General features: G+C 44.0%; 1 pseudogene; it reads right to left on the bottom strand.

Moving 5' to 3' along the window:
- Nucleotides 1–3,014: 3,014 nt before the first annotated feature.
- On the bottom strand, nt 3,015–3,693 carry LOC117055677 (annotated as a pseudogene).
- Nucleotides 3,694–5,974: the final 2,281 nt, after the last annotated feature.

The following is a 5,974-nucleotide window of genomic DNA, read 5'->3' as shown; positions in this document are numbered from 1 at the left end:
ACATGGTGTTTGAATCTAGTCTGCATAAGCACTGATCCAGCCAAGCAAAAGAACTCAGGGAGAGGCTGGAGCAGTGCCAGTGAGCTCTGTGGCTGTCATGAGCTGGTTGGACACAGAGGGGTGGTGGGAGGAATCAGCTGGGAAACCACCAAGGAAAGAAAGCTCAGAGCCCGGGGAGTGGTGGTAGGACAACAATGAGTGATCACTGGGAGAAGAGGGAGAATACTGGGAAGGTGATCAAGATCAAGCAACAGAGGAACTGGTCTGCTGTCAACTGGACCACTCAACAAGCAATCTTTCCGAGACTGTTCTCCAAATACTCACCGCCCTCCCTGAGAACATGCTTGCATTGCCTTAAAAAATACTAAATCTCTCTTTGCTTTAGGAGAAGGGGGGACCATTTAAAACATTTCCAAAACCTCCTAGCCGAAGAGCAAACATTTGACTTTTCCGCTCCACATGCACTGGAGGTTATCTTGCTGACAGCTTCCTTGAGAGATCTGGTATTTAATTTCCTGGGGAAAGGTTTCTGCTGGGAACTGGCAGGTTTTCATTGTTCTCCATGAGTCTTTAAAATTTCTTTTTTTAAACAACAACAACAACAACACACTGCTAGAGTTCTCTCCTTGGTAATGGCACTTCCCTACCCCATATTCACAATCAGACTCAACATAATGACAAAGGACTACTATGGCAATTAATCATAAATGGGTAGGCTACCCAGCGTGTGTGCAGTCATGCTTCTCTCTTAGTAATAAGAGAGAAGCACTTTGTGCAAGGCCAAAGTGGGAGGAGCAATGAGTGTGAATTCTACCTCTGTACAGTAGGCTAGTTTCTACACACACTCACCTCCACTCTCTCCCCTCCATCAAGACAAGCAAAAATCATTAGCAGAGTTCAAGGACACATTTCAGCCAGGCAAGAACACTTAGGGTGTGAAGCGGGGCCGGCAAGAGGAAATTATGAGGCTTGGAGGGCAGCATGTGGTCCCTGGGCCCAAGGTTCCCCATCCCTGCCCTACCCACCTTCCAACATCCACAGGTGTCATACTGAACAACTGACACAACAACCAATAGCTTCCTCCATAATGGTGCAAGTCAAACAACTTCCGCCACTTGCTCACAGACACAATCTGTTCCAAGAGTGTTCTTCTTCACACTTGGTCACGTTCAGCTCGGAAGCAATTTGAACACTTTTTAAAATATCCATTAAAGCTCTGATGAAACTCACAGTAGTTTTGCAGACCTTTTGACTTACTGTCTTTTTCTCTTTATTACACTAAGTTCTAAAGAGCGTCCTGCGGCTTTACTTTCCTGTGACCAAGGCCTCTGGCATTTACAGTGCACAATCAATCATGTCAACAGCCAGTGTTTGCATAAAAGGAAGAAATACTGCTTTTTGGAACAGGGAAAGCCTGTGAAAGTTAGTTATGGTTTGTGATCATTTCTAGTGAGCCACAGTATTGGGCCAGCAGTTTGAAAGGAAAGCCCAGCTCTATGCTATCAGCTAAAATGGTGTCTGATAATGATTTGTCAACATTTTAGGAGGCATTTTTTTTTGCTGACAATCAGCCCAGGCCTATGTATATTTATGCTGAAGAAAGTTCCATGTGAATGGGAAGGATTCACAGCTCACAACAATGCTAAAAACCCAAACGAACAGCTGACAACTCAAAACAGTAAAAAGAAATGAGAAAGTTTGTTTCAGTGAATTTGTATTCTCTTTTTTCTGCAGCTTGTATTCAAAACACATATACTGGAGGCCACCGTTCACTGGTACAGCACATGCTGTGCAAGCAGAATATCCTGGGTTCAATTCCTGAAAAATATGATGTACAGGGATGGAATTTCCTGCATATCTCAATGTTGAGCTGAAACACACACAGGACCCCCCCCCCCAATTCCTGTCTCACTCCCTAATGTTGACAAAGAAGTCCCCCGCACCCATTTCTGCTAATAACATTATATTCATTATTATACGCATTATTAGACATAACATGTGATATGCATATACACTCCTGTTTCCTAAAGCAACCAGCACATAAAAATATATACAACATTGCATATAACAGTACAGTGGTTACCTCTGTTTATGAACTTAATTTGTTCAGGAGGTCCGTTCTTAACCTGAAACCGTTCTTAACCTGAGTTACTTTAGCTAATGGGGCCTCCCACTGCTGCCGCGCCGCCGGTGTGTGATTTCTGTCCTCATCCTGGGGCAAAAGTAACCCGAGGTACTACTTCTGGGTTAGCGGAGTCTGTAGCCCAAAGTGTTTGTAACCTGAGATGTTTGTAACCCAAGGTACCACTGTATAAAAATAGGTATGTATTAATATACTTATAAAATTATTCTGCACAAATAGAGTTCAGCATGGGGCTTGACCCTTACGTATTATATACTTTTTCACATATGTCCGTATATAATTAGTCATGCTTTTTGAAAAAATAATATTCTGCCAGTGCAAAAGTGGTGCAGACATAAGTGGGTGCTTGCTATAGGAGGCAGTCTGATGTGAGTGACGCTTGATTAGATCAGAACCACCAAAGGCCATGGCTAAACCCATTTAGAACTGAGTCTTCCTCCATCCTTAGTGCCAGAAAAGGCTTCAGTCTAAGTTGCTAGAGAACTGCCGCCAGTCAAAGTTGATGGTGCCAGAGCCCATCTTGGCTGTGAGGCCTGGAAGACCTGCTCCCTGCCTTGCAGGTTTTCCTCACTTGACCCTGGGGCCCTGACTGACTCTAGCTACAAAAGCTGAGGCTGTGGAACAGACTCTTGGCCTGGGTTGTTATTTGGGATTTGTTGCTGCTATTGTGTTTTTGTATCTTTATTTTAGATCTTGTGATTTATGTGGAAATTGTTCAGTTTGGTTGTGTGTTTTTAGTGTTTTATTTATTGTTTATGACTACTTTTGTTACGTTGTATTTTTTCACATGGTAAGCCACCTTGAGCATGTTTTGAACTGTGGATAAGTGGCATACAAAAAAATATGTGTATGTATGAACAAAAAGTCACATCTATATCATTTATTGTGAATAGTTTTATTTAAACCAGAATGCCGTAATGTTTCAAGATGTCTGTATATTTTGTCATCTTGCCCTCCACATTTTTCTCTGCCTGCTTTTGGAGTTTCTCCAGTTGCTTCTTCTTTGTGTAATAAATATTGGCCTTTGCCTTGCGCTTCTCCTCCAGGGTAGCTGTGATGGCTTGGTACTTCCACCCAACCTCATGGGCAAGGCGACCCAAATAGGCAAACTTGTGTGTGGGCTTCAGGTGGACCACTTTCAGAGCTGCAGAGACCACCATCCTCTTGCGCTTATCGTAAGGAGGAGGGATGCTATCAAAGACCTTCAGCCTCTCCAAGGCAGCCTGAACCCGTTTGGTCTTGTGGGAGCACTCCTCACACTGTCCTCCAGAAGATCCGGCTAGGGGCACGGAAGTGGTAAGGACCACGGGGTGGGTTGGTGTTCATACGCTTACGCAGGAAAGCAAGATACTTCAGTTTGTTACGGTAGAAGTTGCCGGATATGTTGATCCCTTCGCATCACACGACTACCACTTTGCGCCCCAGCAAGACTTGCTTAGCCACAATGGCAGCCAAACGACCCAGCAGGTGGCCACATCCATCAATCACCAATACCTTTGGCTCCGCCATGGCTGCTCCTCGGCAGCCGAACGAAAAACATAAGGCAGATTTCTGTGTTCCTATGTACAACTATTTATAACTCACAACAGCTATAAGCATGGCAAAAAGCCATAAACATCCAAAGCAACAAAGCATCACAATTAAAACATGCATAATAGTATTCATAGAAACAACATTTATAAAACTGAATGATTAAATGCAGCAACAATTAAAGAGCCAAAACACCCTGCTGAAATAGACGCGTTTTCGGTGCCTGTCTAAATGCAAGAAGAGAAGAATCTGAAATGTGCCTTCAGTCCAGCAACTGTTCCAATATGCAAGAGTAAGATAAAAGGAGCATATAATTAACTGAAATACTTATAACAACAGCATACCTGCTGGGAGCTCAATTGCTAGGCATTTGCTTGGGCTTTGAAAAATGTTCTAAATGAGGCAATTCCCTCATCACCTCCTCTGGACAGTCTTCTTGCTTTGGGAAACTGGTGCTTTGAAAAATGCTGTATTGGGAAAAAGACATGTACAAAATATATTGTGCTAGACTAAAACTCCCATCATTCCTGATCCCTTGTGCTAGTTCAGGTGGATAGGAGCTGGAGTTCAACATCCGCAAGGCCAAAGGTTCCCTATCCCTGTTATACCCACTTTCCCCTTACTTCTGAGTAGACATGTATAGGGATGCACTGAACGCTTGAGGGAGAAGAAACCGTGCAGGGAGAATTAGGTATTCAAACGGCAAAGGAAAGGGCAGCACCTTTCTACCTTTCTGCTTGCATTGCTTTTAACCTCTCCTTTCAAAGGGATCTTATTTAAGCAATTTTCAGTGAAAGGGCAGCATTGCTGAATACATCAAACAGGAAGATAAACCAACACAAAGACAAATGCATTCTCCTTCCTTCTTCTGCTATTAAACTGCCAGCACCTCAGAGAACATTATGTTGCACTTTCTCTCTACCCTCTTGATTACATCGCCTCTAAACGTCAAAATGCTTTTTTAAACAACTGCTGGGTGGGTGGCCTGTTGCAGCCTGTTGAGGTTTCACTGCCAATCTTCCTATATGGTTGAGTTAAACGGCTAACCCATAATTGTCTCTGTGAGAAGATAAAAGAAAGCCTCAGGTTGTCCTCTCAGGGCTAGGGCCGCTTCTGTTTTGTTTACCTTGTGACTGAGCTTCAGGCTCTCTCTGGCGTACAGGAAGCAGCTGCACACCTAGGTTTCGTGCTCCCTTAAGCATGCAAGTGTCAGGCAGGCAGCTGGGAGGCAACAAAAACAAGGTTGCATTTTCTCGGGGTCATGGGTTTGAGCCCCACATAAAGCAGAAGATTCCTGAATTGCAGGGGCTTGGACTAGATGACCCTTGTGGTCCCTCCGAACTCTACAATTCTATGATTCTGTAGGTTCAGGGTTGGGGAAACCTATTCAGCCCAAGGGGCAAATTCCCTCACGAACAACTTTCCAAGGGCCAATGCCAGTGGTGGGCAAGGTCAAAAGCCAAAGTGTGTGCAGGGCAACTGAGGCGACTCTGATCTCTGTACAATAGGCTACATTCCAGCCATGCAAAACCCAGAAATTTACATATACACGTGCATACAAACATACCAACATCAAGGTAAGCAAGAGGCACTATCATAATTCTTTTCTAGCCAGGCAAAAGCACCAGAGAAGCAGGGCTGGTGAGCCGTGTGGCTTGGAGACAGTCCCTAAGGCCAAACAGAGAAACCTTTGGAGGGTTGCATTTGGGCCCCAGATTAGAGGTTCCCCCCTTGCTTTATTTCCATAGGACACAGAGGGCTGTACGGCCCACTTTGCAAGGCCAGCCAATAGTAACTAGTAGTAATAATAATACTAAGAATTGAATAAGCTCTCTTTGAAGGGACTTAACAGGTCCAATGAAAAGATGAATATTGAAAACTGAAAGTTTCCTACTGGGCTGATAAGTTGCAGTAGTTATTTAAATTGTGGGGTATCTTTATTTTGTCAATTGGCTTGTTAGAACAAGGAAGGGAGAGGAAGCAGGAATGGGTTATTTCTGGAGAGAAAGTTCTGTGGGCTGACTGGTTACGTTGAAAACCCTGTGTCAAGGATGAGATTGGATGCAAACTGCATCTGAATTCTGACTCTGGGGAAATGCAGCTGGTAAGTGATTACGGAAAAGGCACCCTGCATATATATTTAGAGTTACTTTAGCTTGCATAGTCCAGGACATGAGCTTTGGTTTTGAAAACCGACTCCTGTTCTGAGACCTGGTTAATCTGAACTGGACACTGGAAGGGGTGGGATAGTCTGCCTATTAAAAGATGAGAAAGGTGGTGGGGAGTATAACCCTCATTCTG

The sequence above is a fragment of the Lacerta agilis genome, chromosome 1 (assembly GCF_009819535.1).
Source record: "Lacerta agilis isolate rLacAgi1 chromosome 1, rLacAgi1.pri, whole genome shotgun sequence".
NCBI lineage: Eukaryota > Metazoa > Chordata > Lepidosauria > Squamata > Lacertidae > Lacerta > Lacerta agilis.
The sequence above is the reverse complement of the archived record's forward strand: the minus strand, read 5'-3'. Positions and strand labels throughout refer to the sequence as shown.